Source organism: Orcinus orca, chromosome 15 (assembly GCF_937001465.1).
Source record: "Orcinus orca chromosome 15, mOrcOrc1.1, whole genome shotgun sequence".
Classification (NCBI taxonomy): Eukaryota; Metazoa; Chordata; class Mammalia; order Artiodactyla; family Delphinidae; genus Orcinus; species Orcinus orca.
In genome coordinates this window covers 69382707-69396588 of record NC_064573.1, presented here as the reverse complement: position 1 = coordinate 69396588, position 13882 = coordinate 69382707, and the positions used below count along the sequence as shown (strand labels likewise).

At 50.1% G+C, this 13882-nt stretch overlaps 1 long non-coding RNA gene across 1 annotated transcript in view; it reads left to right on the top strand.

Annotated features, from left to right (window-relative positions):
• LOC125961236 (uncharacterized) overlaps positions 1–13882 on the top strand; it is a 250840-nt gene that overhangs the window by 52503 nt on the left and 184455 nt on the right. The window contains exon 2 of the long non-coding RNA XR_007471665.1: positions 3516–9670. This is a non-coding gene — a long non-coding RNA (uncharacterized LOC125961236). The remainder of the gene's footprint in view (positions 1–3515; positions 9671–13882) is intronic.

The window sequence follows — 13882 nt, the reverse complement described above, 5'->3', positions numbered from 1 at the left end:
AAAGCATCCTTCTGGCTGCTGTATGGGGACAGTTTTGAGAGTGAGACCGAGGGCAGAAGGGAGGCCTGGGATGTGTGTGACCCGGTTAGGGCATGATGCCTGTTGACAGGAGATGATCACCCAGAGTGGGGTTTGGAGGGAAGTTCTGATAAGGGGGTGCAGAAAAGGATGAGCAGAGCATTGTTAATAACAGTGGAAACCCTCCACTCACCCATCTCGCCCCCACACTGAGCGTTGGCTGTGAGCCAGGTCTTGTGTGGGTGCTGGGGTCTCAAATCAGGTATAATTTCTGCCCCTGAAGACCTCTCTGGGTCTCAGAGATACGCTTCCTCTCCCTTGCTTTCCAGAGTCTGCAGATAGGGCTAGGAACTGCCCCACTCCCACAGCCCACCACTCCCAGCCCTGTGGACCCCATCACCCTGTTTCATTTCCTTCTCAGCAGTTAGGTACAGTAAGTCCCCTACATATGAACCTTCAAGTTGTGAATTTCCAAAGATGCAAACATGCGTTCCATTGACGTCAGGCATAAGTGAAATTGCAGCTTGCCCTGCATCTCTTATTGCTGACGATCCTTCAGCTCTACCATCTCCCACCTCCTCTCCCTCCTCCAGTCAGTAACTCACTCCTCTTGCCTGGTCACTCGATGCCAGCCCCTGTATGCCAGCTCTTGTACTGTACTACTGTACTTTTCAAGGTACTGTACTGTAAGATTAAAAATATTTTCTTTATTTTTTTGTGTGTTTTTATGTATTGTTTGTGTGAAAAGTATTATAAACCTATTATGGTACAGTACTATATAGCTGATTGTGTAAGTTGGGTACCCAGGCTAACTTTGTTGGACTTAACGAACAAATTGGACTTACGAACATGCTCTCGGAATGGGACTTGTTCGTATGTAGGGGACTTACTGTATACCTGAAGTTGTCCTGGTTCTCTCTTTAGTCACTCAAGCGCTCTCTGCCTCCCCCACTCCGAGATGGTGAGCTCCATCAAAGCATCTTTTTTGTTCAGGCCTGTATCTTTGGTACCCAGCTTAGTCCCTGGGCATAGTGGGTATACAGACTGCCTTAGCTGAATCATTGACAGGCCAGCTCACTGTGAGATGCTCAGCAAGCCATTTGCCTGCTCTGAGCCTCAGTTTGCACATCTGTAGATTAGGGATGTTGTACAACAGCCCATCTTCCCACTATTTTCTGAGCTGCTACTCTGGGGCCAGACTGTGTGTTGGGTGCTGGGTACACAGGGATGATTCTGCCCTGTGGATTTTCTTGCCTGTGGACAATGTCTGGACTTTGCACCTTCTAAGGTGGCTGTGAGGATGGATTAGGAAAAGGACATAAAGCAGGTGGCAAGAAACTCTATAAACAGGAGACATTTTAGTCCTACTTCACGTTCTCCATCGTCTGGGCTTTTCAAAGCTTTCTCCACTTCAACGGGGACGCCCAAGGTCACCTGTGCTCATGAGGAAGGTGGTGTAAAAATCGACACCTGGAATTATGTTCCAAGCAGTATTATTTATGCTCTGCTCCCCCACCTTCCTTATCTGCATCCAGGTGCTTTTTAAAAGGATGCCAGACACCCACATTCTCCCTGGAGCTTTGCTTCCGAGTCTCTTTGTTTGAATCCAGGGGAACTAGCCAAACATGAAGCCATCAAAACCAAAGTGGCCCAAGATGTTCAACTGGCCTGAATTAGCCAGAAAATAAGTATTTCCTGGCCGTCAAAAGGGCTCCGTCGGACGCAGGGTCCTGAAACCTCCATCCCTCCCCTCCCCAGGAAGAGGAAGGAGCAGCTGGCTCGGGTCACTCTCCCAAATTCCTAGCCCAGCAGTGGTTAAAATGTGATCCCTTTTATTCAAGTAATAGAGACGAAGTTCCTGGGCCTTCAAGGAGCATCAATCCTGAGATTTATTAACCAATTTAAAATACTATTGTCTTTCACTTCAGAGCAAGATTGAGGGGTGTTGTTGGAGGAATGTAAAGGCAGAGTGACTGAGCCTCAGAGCCAGGAGGTGTCTGTACCTGGGACTCAATAGATATTCATGAACATTCCTGTATTTAGTGAAGGAAATAACTTAATACCGACAGTGCGATGGAATAATAGCTATTTCCTGGCTGACTTGCAGGCCTCAGAAAATGAGATTGTGGCGGCTTCATTTTTCTTGTCTTTTCCCGCGCGCTCCCTGCCAGAGAAGGCGGTCACCGCTGGGATTCTTTCTGCATTTCCAATGAGCTGGGGCCTGCAGCCCCCTCCCGGCCCTGGTGCTTCCCTTATTACCCCCTCCCCCTGCCATGACCTTGGCCTGGGCTTCCTCGAGAGGGCACCCTGTGCCTTGTTTAGTAGTCCAGACTGGGATTAAAGTCGTTCAAGCTTTATTCAGGTGGAGGGGCGGGCAGATTGGTTCACTGGTTTGAATATTTGTTCATTCATTCATTCATTCATTCCATATTCACTGAGTGTCTACTATGCACTGTATGCTGAGGACACATATAGAAATGCTCTCAGATCCTTCTCCCCTGGAGCTCACAGGGCATTGATGGAGATGCAGAGAAAAGCATTCCAGGGCCCCCAAGAGCTGTCCACACAAGGTCCAGTGATGGTCACAGAAAAGTGGGGCCCTGATACCTCAAGGGACAGATGGTCAGGAATGGCTCTGTAAACCATTTGCTTCTTAAAAATTTCCTCTAGTATGACTCATTGAGTGACCTCCTGCCAAGCACTTTGTAAGTATTATTTCATCTGAACCTCACAGCAGCTTCATGAAGTGGACTATCGTTCTTCCCATTTTATAGGTGAAACACTGAGGTTCAGCCAGACGAATTGGCTTCCCCCAGGTCATGCAGCTAGGAAGTGGCAGAAACAGAACTGGAACCCAGGTTTCCAGGCTCTGCACTGTCTCACTGTCCTGTTGCCCAGGTGTGGGTGTGGGGAGGGCATTCCAGGGGGTGGGAACAGCCCGGATAAAGGTTTAGAGATGTGAAATGACCTGACACTTTTTTGGGAACCATGAGATGTGGCTTAGGGCTTGAGGGTGAGATGGGAGTGGGTATTGGAGCAGGGGTGGGGTGGGGACAGGTGTAGGGAGTGAGGGGCCGGGGGTATCCTGGGGAGCTTGGAGCTTAACTTGTGGGCAAAGAAGAGCTAATGAATGATTTCAGCCTAGGGGGTGGAGGGCTCTATGTGGGATGTATCCTGCTTGACCCTCCAGACTGAGCTCCATCCTTCACCATCCTGCCCTGAGCCCAGGAAGCTGACCTGATTGGACACATCGACATGTACCCACGCCCTGTGGCCCTGGCTGGGTTCAGCCAATGAAGAGACTGGCAGGAGATGAGGGGATGGGAGGAGAGAAAGGTTGGGTGTTTATCCACCTGGCCTCCTTGGGCTGACTGTGGCCTTTGAAGGTCATCCAGGGGGGTTGCTCTAACGCCACTCTCTTATTCCCTTCCCAGCATTAATAACCACCGAGGCCAAAGGCTTTATTAACGTGCTTGTTCATTTATTGTGTTTCGCAGGCTCCTTCAGGGCAGAGACCACGTCTGTAGTGGTACCTTGGGCTAACATCATGAAGTGATTGTTATGCACTGGACCATCTTCTGAAAACTTTCCCTGGATTAACTGTCTGAATTCTGACAACCCAGTTCCTCCCATTTTATTGACAGCACACAGAGGTAAAGTCATGTTCCCAAGTTCACACAGCTAGCAAGTACCCACACCGTTATTTGAACCCAGACCATGCCTAGCTCAGAGGAGGTGGTCCATAAATATTTATTGCAAGAATAAAGGAATGGGTTTTGTTAGAAAAGAGCTAGACTGCGGACTGATTGCTTGATTGTCAAAACTTGTGGTTCATCAAGTTACCAGAGTTCAAGTCAAGCTAATCAAGTACAGGTCAAACTGATCAAGTGCCCCCTTGGGGTCCCAGCCTGTGACCAGACCTGACCTCCAGCTCCCCAAACACATATGGCTGCAGGACTGCATCACAGCGTTCCTGGGCTCTACGCACTTTTGCCTTTGTGGGCCCCTTCCTCCATTAAAAAAATAATAAAAATTATATTTTACGACTGTTGGTACGAGAAGGAACATTATTCAGGCTGGATTATATTACAGTTTGTCTTTTAAAAAAAGTTAAACATTTTCATGGGCCCCTAAAATATCATGGTCCCTAAACACTCCGCCTTCTGTGCATAGTGGAGAAGTCAGGCCTGAGTGACTGAGCTCACAATCCTGTTCTGGGCTCAGAGCATTCGTCACTGCATTTACATTGCACACAAGCGTTCGTAGAGGGCGTGATTATGTCCATTAGAGAGATGGGAAAACTGAGACTTGGAGAAGTTGGCCAGCTCACCCAGGAGCACAGAGAGAGTCCATGGCGAAGCTCACGTCTGAGAGTTTGCCATGTCATCAGAGGAAGTTCCAACAAGGGCACTCTTGGGCTGTGCTGAGGATGACATCCACGTGGCAGTGAATTTGTCACAGTGTCAAGATAAATGTGGGGCCGGCACAGGGATGGCCGACGGAACAGAGAGATTTGGGAGACTCAGACGGATTCTTGCTTGACTTATGGCCCCAGAGTGGTGGTGAGGGTGGGGGGCAGAGGAAGGGCCAGCTCCTTGTCCTTAGACTTGAACTTCTGGGCGAAGCTGGTGGCCTCTGAGTCTGTGACTCTGTTGGGGTGGAGACTGGGCTATTTATAGGCTGGGAATGATCCCTCCCAGCTCCGAATGCAGGTGGTCGGTGATAAGGTGGCTGCTCTGTAATGAGCTCAGTGGGAAGTTAATAAACGCCATTATACTCAGAGAGCAATTGCAGACTTGAGCATGAAATAAGAGAAATAGCCAAGGGGCGGCAGGACCCCTGAGCTGAGGAACAGCTGCGATGAGCACACCCTCCCCCCGCCCCGCACCATGTCAGACAGTCTCCGCTTCCTGCAATGGCTCAGCTGTTCCCTGGTGTGTGACCTTGGGCGTGTGGCTTCACTGTCTCACGGCTGCCTCCTCTGTACATTGGGGCTAATGGGAATTAAACAGCGATGGCACCGACAAGCACCGCTAAGATGCTGAAGCCGGGCATCCTGTTAAGGGCCAATGCACAGGGCTGCTCTAAACAGCTCAGAGCCAGGAGCTCTTCCGCTACAAGTGAAGGACTGGAGCTTTGCTGATTCAGCCCCCAGGTATTTATTGAGTTCCTACGATGTACTGGGTTCTCAGCTGGGTGCTGCATCAGACAGGTCCCCTGGGCCTTAGGTTCAAGAGGAGGGAGACAGAAAATAACACATAAACAAGGATTATACAGTATGTCAGAGAGAGGCAGTGAAGGAGGGCAGGGGAGGAGTGGGGGGCTGCTCTTTTACTGAGGGGGTCAAGGAAGGATGCTCTGGTAAGGTTACATGTGCACAGAGTCCTAAAGACAGTGAGGGGACAAGCCATGGAAATAGCTGGGGGAAAAGCACTCCAGGTGGACGGACCAGCAAGAGCAAAGGCCCTGAGGTGGGAAGGTGAGGTTGGGTTTGAGGAAGGAGGAGGCCAGGGTGGCCAGAGGCGGGGGAGGAGAACTGAGGCCAGAGAAGTCATGGGGGCCAGGTTGGGTGGGGACTTTGTTAGGACTCTCCTTGGGGGAAGGGCTTGTGGTCGCGGTGTTGTCACTGGCCAGCGGCCCTCAGCTGTCAGCCCCAGGGATGGCGCAGCTGCAGGGAGCCACCTTGCCCTTCCTTGCTGTCCACGTCCAGTAACTGACAACGGTAGGGGTGTGAGGGCCGGGCCACTTCCGCCCGATGTGGGCTAACTCCCACGGGCCTTTCTGGCTCCGGGGCTCTCCTGGGCCTGCCTCTCCACCTGACTCATCCCTCTGCCCAGGCTTCCCTGCCCTCCCCTTCCAGCGGCGTTGATCCCGCCGGGCGCATGCTTCACCCCATCTCAGTTTCTCCTTTTAGAAAATGGCATTGATGACCCCAAAGATTCTTCCATCTGAACCTTCTGGATTGTGTGATAAAAGGCTGTTCTGGCCAGGGTGCGGGGTGGCTTTTCATGCCTTTGCTTGAAATCCAACCTGCTACAGCCTCGTAGGGAATTTTAAGGACTCGGGCTTTTAATGAGATGGAGAATGCTTGGAAGGTTGGGCTCCCAGGAGGGATGTGACCTGATCTGCCTTTTGGAAGGATCACCCCGGCTGCGGCCAGGGTTGGGAGGCTTGTGGGGCTCAGGTATAAGGCGACAAGTCCCCTTTCTAGTCTCACGGCCAGAAATATGATCACTGTGATTGTCGTTACTGCTATGACCGCTGATAATCTAGGCAGACGGGGGACAAAAGTCCCGGTAAATAGGGGAGGAAAAAAATCACTTCTGAGTGTTGCTCAGAGGGGTCTTCTGGGGCATAATCTTCCCAGGACTCTTGGGATCCCCATTACCCCGAATTTAGTTGGGGTTCACTCTTCACCTGTACCTCTTGTGTGCCAAGTCTGTCCTGGGTGTCGGGGATAGAGTTTGACCAGAGTCAGTCCTGTCCTTGATGATTTTATGATTTACTGGGGGAGATAGACAAGTGGATGGCAGATTGCAACCCAGTGAAAAGTGCTCTGATGGGGAGTAGAGGGGCCTAGGATGCATTTGGGAGGCTCCGAAATTAATTTAGGGGGTGGTGCAAGGAAAGAGGGGGTGATGTCCTAGCAGAAACGGAAGCATGAGTAGGAGTTAGCCAGGGAGGGGACAGCATGGGCACAGGCCTGGAGGTGAGGGAGATAGGGATGGCTCCTAGTTAGGACTTTATCCTCTTAGTCAAGGCTGTCTTGCTTCAATGTCACAGCTACTCACATAAGAATTTGTGGCCATAGCTTTCCCTCTCATGGCTAAAAAGGTGCCCAGAGAGTCCCCCTTACCCCCAGGATGGCCTTTATCACACAGTGGAATGTTGAGATGGAATCACCCTTGGGGTCGTCAATTCTGTTTTCTAAATCGAGAAACTGAGTCCCAGACAAGAAGAAGTGATTCGACCAAGCATGCACTGTAAAGCTGGGCCTTGGTGTGGGACTCGGGCTCTTTCCTGCCTTACACGTTGAGGGCTCGTCCCTAAAGCTTTGCCCTGTGGATTGAGCGGGCAGCTAAAACTTGGCTGAAGCCCCCAGCGTGGGCTTGGCACATAGTAGATGTGCAGTTAATATCATTCTCTTTCCATCCATGTGTCCTAGCTCTGCCACCACTCCCTGGCTGTGCAACCTTTGGATAATACCTCACCCTCTCTGGGCCTCATGTGCTTGATGGGAAGGTGGGATGGAAAACCACCTGGGGTATCTTCCAGGGCTAACCTTCTGAGAACAGAAAGGGACGGACAATCATTTGGCTAGCAGGATAGTTGCATGATTCCATTTCTGCTAAGATTTTCTGCCTCTCAGAGCAGCCTCTGGGATGTTTTACTTTGCCCACAGGCCTGGGGTGCTAATTGGAAACAGAGGCAGGGGGTCCAAAGGGGAGAATCCACAAAAGGCCCCACGGTGTGTGTTTGCATTTGCGTTTCGTCCCTACAGAAGGCTTATTTCCAAGCCAGCAGCTGCCCATCCCCTTTGAAGAGCCTTCACGGCAGCCGCCATCCATCACCCGCTTGGCATGACTGTTAAGTACCAGTGCTCAGCGCCGAGCGCTGAGGGACGGAACTCCAAGAGGGGTCAGCCCAGGGCCAGGGAATTAGAAAGAGGCAATCGAAGCAGAGGGGCTGGAGCAAACTGGTTAACACGCAGGCTTTGAGTGAGGAGGCTCTGGGTCACATCCCCGTGTGGTGGGCTATTGCTGCTCGGCTGCCTCATTCTGCTCTGTGGGGTTTGAGAACAGATTCTTGGTCTTCCTTTGTGAGAATGTACCTTTCCTACACCCTAAGCCCCTCCCAGCCTCAGAAGTGGGCATGCAATCCTGGTTCGGACAATAGTACCTTCCAATCCTTCTGACCACAGAGAGCAGGTTAGATGGCCACACAACCCTCCAGGTTGGTCCAATGATACTTGCATTTCAATGGTGGGTGCTGAGTTGGTTTGGGGTACACCTAGAGCTGCTTTTGGCCATCTTACCTCCACGAGGGAGAATTCCCCTGGGAGTAAAACTATCACAAAAGAAAGCACACCAAGAGATGGAGAAAGACAGATACCGAGTGCCTAGATCCAGCCATGCCTGATGCTGTTACCTTAGATTTTCCTGCTACATGAGCCTATAAATTCCTTTCACTGGCTTAAAGGTTTTTGTTTTTAATTGGAAAGAGTAGCCATGAGTCCCCACTATTACACCCATTAGGCATATGATTTCACCTCTCTGGACCTCAGTTTTTTTACCTGTAAAATGGGGGTGACAATAATACCAGGTAGTTAATATTTAGGTTAAATGAAATAATGTATGTAAAGCACTCATCACAGTGTCTGACTCTAATAAATGCTCAATTCAGCTATAATTAAGCCATCCCCAACCCGTTAGGGTCCACAGAGCCCTTTCTTGGCCTCTTGTTCTCATGTGAAGGGTTCCTGTGAGGCTTAAACAAGGTGTTATGAATTCAAAATGCCTACCGTGTAGTCTGGCACATTCAGGTACGGTTGTTCAGTGGTTTTCTGGTGAGCAGGTTATGGAAGCCCTGAAGAACTGAAGAACAGGTGAATTGCGAGTACTGCAGAGCCAAGAATGGAAGGCAGTGAGAGGTGGTCTAAATAGGACAAACCATCCACCCTGGGGACATCCTATGGGTCCCAGCAGCACACTCCCCTCTCATTACCCGAGCTATATGCTCTAGCGGTTCTCCCTATGAGGGGTGCATGGGTCCTTCTGTTGTGGCGGGCTATGTGGGTGGTCTTGTAGGCTTGGTTGGCCCCTGATCCAGTTGGTTGCCAGGCCCTGCCTTGTGTGGAGGCTGCCGGCCAATGGTTGGCAAGGCTGTGTCTCGAGGTGGCTGACTACAGAACCCTAGGGTACCCCGGGGCTAGTACTGGCTCACAGGTGGGCGGAGTCAGGGTACAGAAGACTCTAAGGCTGTTGCCCCCCACTGGTGGGTGAAGCCAGGTCCTGGGGGGCTAGTGCCGGATACTGGCAGGCAGAGCTGGATCCTGGAGTCTGGCTGCAGGGCCCAGGGGTCCCAGAGCTGGTGTCAGCTCACAGGTGAGGGTGCAGTTCCTGACACAGTTGGGTACAGAGTCTGGGGTGTCCTGAAGCTTGTGTTGGCCTGCTAGTGGGCCGGGCTGGGGCCCAACTGGTCCCAGGGCAGGGTCGGGCCTGCTGTCAGCTGGCTGGGTCCGCAGGCTGTGGGGTTGTGGTTTTCTTGCACGTTATGTCCGCCCCAGGTGGGTGGGGCTGGTCCAGAGGCTCCCCGGGGCGGAGCCTGGCGCAGGGGATTCTGGGACTGTGGGCGGAGCTGAGTTCTGGGCCCTCTTGCGGGCAGGGCTTCGTTCAGAGGCCTCTGTGAGCTTAGGGCGTCTTAGGTCAGCCTGACTGCTGGTGGGTGGGGCTGTGTCCTCGCCCAGTTAGTTGCTTGGCCTGAGGCGTCCCAGCGTTGGCCCCAGCAGGCTGTCGGGCGAGGCCAGGTCTTGTCGCTAAGGAGCTGGAGGCCGGCATCAGCCTCCCTCAGTGGAAGGAGCTCCCAAATATGGCTGCTGCCAGGATGAGCCCCAGTCTTCCCGCCTCACCCGGGGACCTTCCAAGACCTGCAGGTAGGTCTGGCCCAGGCTCCTATCAAATGACCGCTTCTGCCCCGTGTCCTGGAGCGCGTGAGATTTTGTGTGGGCCCTTTAAGCCCTTGAGGAGTGAAGCCTCTCTTTCCCCCGGCGCCCTGGGACTCCTGAAATGAAGGCCCGCCCGCCTTCAAAGCCAAATGCTCTGGGGGCTCGTCTTCCCTGTGTAGGACCCCGGGCTGGGGAGCCCGACGTGGGGCTCAGAGGTCTCACCCCTGTGGGAGAACCTCTGCGGAGTAATTATTCTCCGGTGTGTGGGTCGCCCACCTGGGGGTATGGGATTTGGCTGTATCACGAGTCTACCCCTCCTGCCCGGCTCACTGTGGTTCCTTCTTTAGTGGCGGAAGATCTTTTCTGGTAGGTTCTGGTCTTTCTCATCCATGGTTGTTCTGCAGATAGTTGTGATTTTGGTGTGCTCCTGAGAGGAGGTGAGCGCAAGATATTTCTACCCGGCCACCATGGCTGATCTCTCTTATAACGCCTTGATGGTTAATTTTATGTGTTAACTTGATGGGATAACAGAGTGTCCAGACATTTGGTCAGACATTCTGGGTGTGTCTGTGAGGATGTTTCTGAAATTCCAAAACCGATGATAAGTGCAGTTGCTCTCGCCAGAATAATGATGGTGCCAATAATGCTGCCGAAACTTCATGTTTTTTACTTTGTTTTCATCAAGGCCCATCTGCCCCTCTTTAGAACATTTGTTAAGGAGAAATGCAGCATATATCCGAAAAAAGGGTATATATCTGAAAAAAAACCCACTAATACGAAAAGATACATGCACCCCTATGTTCATAGCAGCATTATTTGCAATTACCGAGGTATGAAGCAACCTAAGGGTTCCTCAACAGATGAATGGATAGAGGATGTGGTGTATATATACAATGGCCTACAGCCATGTAAAAGAATGAAATATTGCCATTTGCAGCAACATGGATGGACCTAGAGATGATCATACTGAATGAAGTAAGTCAGACAGAAAGACAAATATTATATGATATCACATATATGTGGAATCTAAAAAATACAACAAATTAGTGAATATAACAAAAAAGAAGCAGAGTCATAGAGAACAAACTGGCAGTTACCAGTGGGGAGAAGAGGGGTAATATAGGCGTGGGGGAGTAAGAGGTACAAACTATTCGGTATAAAATAATCTACAGGGATATACTGTACAACATGGGAAGTATAGCCAATATTTTATAATAATTGTAAATGGAGTATAACCTTTAAAAATTGTGACTCACTATATTGTACATCTGTAACTTATATAATACTATACAGCAACTATATTTCAATAAAAAATAAAATAATACTAAAAAATAAAAAATGTAAGAAAAGCATTACAGGACTTACAAATATGATTAAAACAGTTTTGCCCTTGAAAAGCTTACAAATTAGTGCCAGAGAGAGACTAGAGAAAAAAAGTGTTCTTTGTCAATGTTTTTTTTTTGCGGTACGCGGGCCTCTCACAGTTGTGGCTTCTCCCGTTGCGGAGCACAGGCTCCGGACGTGCAGGCTCAGCGGCCATGGCTCACGGGCCCAGCCGTTCTGCGGCATGTGGGATGTTCCCGGGCCGGGGCACGAACCCATGTCCCCTGCATCGGCAGGCGGACTCTCAACCACTGCGCCACCAGGGAAGCCCTGTCAATGTTATTTTGATTGGTTCTGTTGAATTCCATGATTTTTAAAAAACATTTCTTTATTTTGGCCATTCCTGCCCAACCCCCACCCCCGATTTTGGCTATTCTAAATGATGTTTCTGAAATGTGTTGTTTTCTGTTCTATCTTGGCCCTCACACAGACTCTTCCCATGCGAAGGAGAGCACTCTTTGCCCTGTCCTCCTTTAATTTGAGTCATCCTTGAGGTTGCAGCCTAGACACGCCTCCTCCAGGAAGTCTTCTGGGATGCAACAGTTCTTGATCACGTGCCCCTCCTTCCTGTAGAGCCCTGTCCTTCTCTCATCACAATGTGTGATAAGCATCAAATGGCTTGCTTCTAGCTTGACCTGGAGTTCTAAAGATCCCAGGGCTGCATCTTATTCACAGCTGTAACTGGTACAATGCAGCACAAAATAGGCCACACTGTAAATACTGGATAAATGTTGAATAAACACTGCAACACACATCCTTGGATCATCGTGGGGAAAGTATTGGCACCCCTGTTTGATAGATGAGGAGCTTGAGACTCAGAAGGGCAGCGAAAGCTGAAATGAGGCAGAGCTGCATTCAGAATTTATTGAATAGTTTCCTCTGATTCCAAAGTATTGTTTCCACTTTGCTATACCTCCTCCATTTCAGCACCTCGGATTGCTTCTCCCATTCCTTCCCCCAGCTTTCCAGCTCCTGGAAAAGGCTAGAGACAGAGGTAAAGAAACTGGAAAGAGGGCTCTGTAATCTGGGGAGCAGAAGACATCACCTGCTCCAGCAGGAGAGGAGCTGGGAATACTCACGTGTGCCAGCATTTCCCATTATTTTTTTCCGGAGGAGAACCTGGCCTCCTTCCCTCATGCTGGGGACTCACAAAATCCGATTTGAAATCTACTCAAGTGTACACTAACCAGCTTCCTCTTGGCACAGGCTGGGGAGCCTATAATTAGAGCAGACACCATACCAGTTAGCGGGTTTCATTCACATGAACAGAAAGTGTGTTTGCAAAGGGAGATGGCTGGAGAAGCAAACTTGGGAAACTTCTCTGGAGGGCTTGCACCTGCTGAGTGCCAAAAAGATGCCTTTCTAAGTTCAGAGATAGTGGCTGGCTGAATGTGGGTGGGGACACCACTCCAGGAAGGTGATGCCAGGTAGTTCTTAAGCACATCCCAGCTCCAACAGTCAGGTAAGTAACTCAGCTTCTCTGAGCTGTATCCCATCTGTGCAGTTGGGACATCATCACCGACCTCGCAGGGCTGTGTCGCAGGGCAAGGTCTAAATGAGACAGTGTATAAACAAAACCAGAGCAGGTGCTCAGAGATAATAACAATACTTATTATTCTTAAAACCACCACCTCCACCAATAAAATAGCCAGCATTTATTGAGCATGTATTATGTCCCAGACCCTGTTCTAAGACTTTATATGTGTTACCTCAGTTTCACAACATTTGGTAGGCAACGTATTTGAGGAAACTGATACCCAGGGATGTCACGCCACTTGCGCAAAAATCACACAAAATGGGTAGCTTTTTACTAACAATCCAAGGGGCGGGGAGAGCGTGGCAGTATAAGACAGGGTATGGGGTCTTATGAAATATACAAACTCATCAGCGCTGGGGTCCACATTTTCCTTATTAGGATCCTGGGGCCCAGAAAGGGGAGAGAGTTTGCAGTAAACTAATTTATTTGGCACATCTAGTATAACCTAGCTGCTTTTATAGGTATTATTTTATTTAATTCTTCTGCCCGGGACATTGCAGGTGTGAAAGGATACACTCAGAGATTGATGTGTCTTGCCCAAGGTCATGCAGAGCTGTGATTAAAATCCTGGACAGTCCAGTCACAAGTGAATTGCTCATTTTGTAATACCACAAGATCACCCGAGCCCATCAGGACTCTTTTGGATGCAGGGGCTAACTTAAGGGAAAAAGGAAATTTGTTGGATCATCAAATTGAAAACTTTTGAAGGAGGCCTTCAGGCATGGCTGAATCCAGGTGCCTGAATAAAGCACGCAGGCATTTATCTTTCAGCCTCTCTTCCCTCTGTGATAGCTTCATCCTCAAGAAGTCCCTCTCCTCTTTGTAGAGAGATCTCCATTGGCTTTTTGGTATCAGGCATTGGCTGCTTTCCTCTCACCTCCCACCATTGGCTTCATTATCTCACCCCAAGTTAGAAGACGAGGTAAGGTGGTCCCCATGCGTCAGCCTCTTGGGACCCAGAGCAGAGCAGGGAAGGAAGGAGAATGGGCTTGGGATAGAGGTCGAAAGGAAAATAACCAACACTCCCTCCCACTTCCCACCTCTAGGCTCCAGTCTTGGTTCCTTCTTAAGTGCTGTAGATTTTCTGCCAAAACAGGAGATTGTCCTGAAGCTCAGTTTTCGTCCTAGGGATTGGATGCTCTTTACACTCCCAGGCATTGGCTGGGCCTCCTCCCAGTGGGCCAGTCAGGAGGAAGCATGAAAACACTCTCCCTCTGGCTTGGGCTCTCTCTCTGTCAAGACCCAAGGCCGTACCTCTGGATGCCTGACTTTGGATTTCT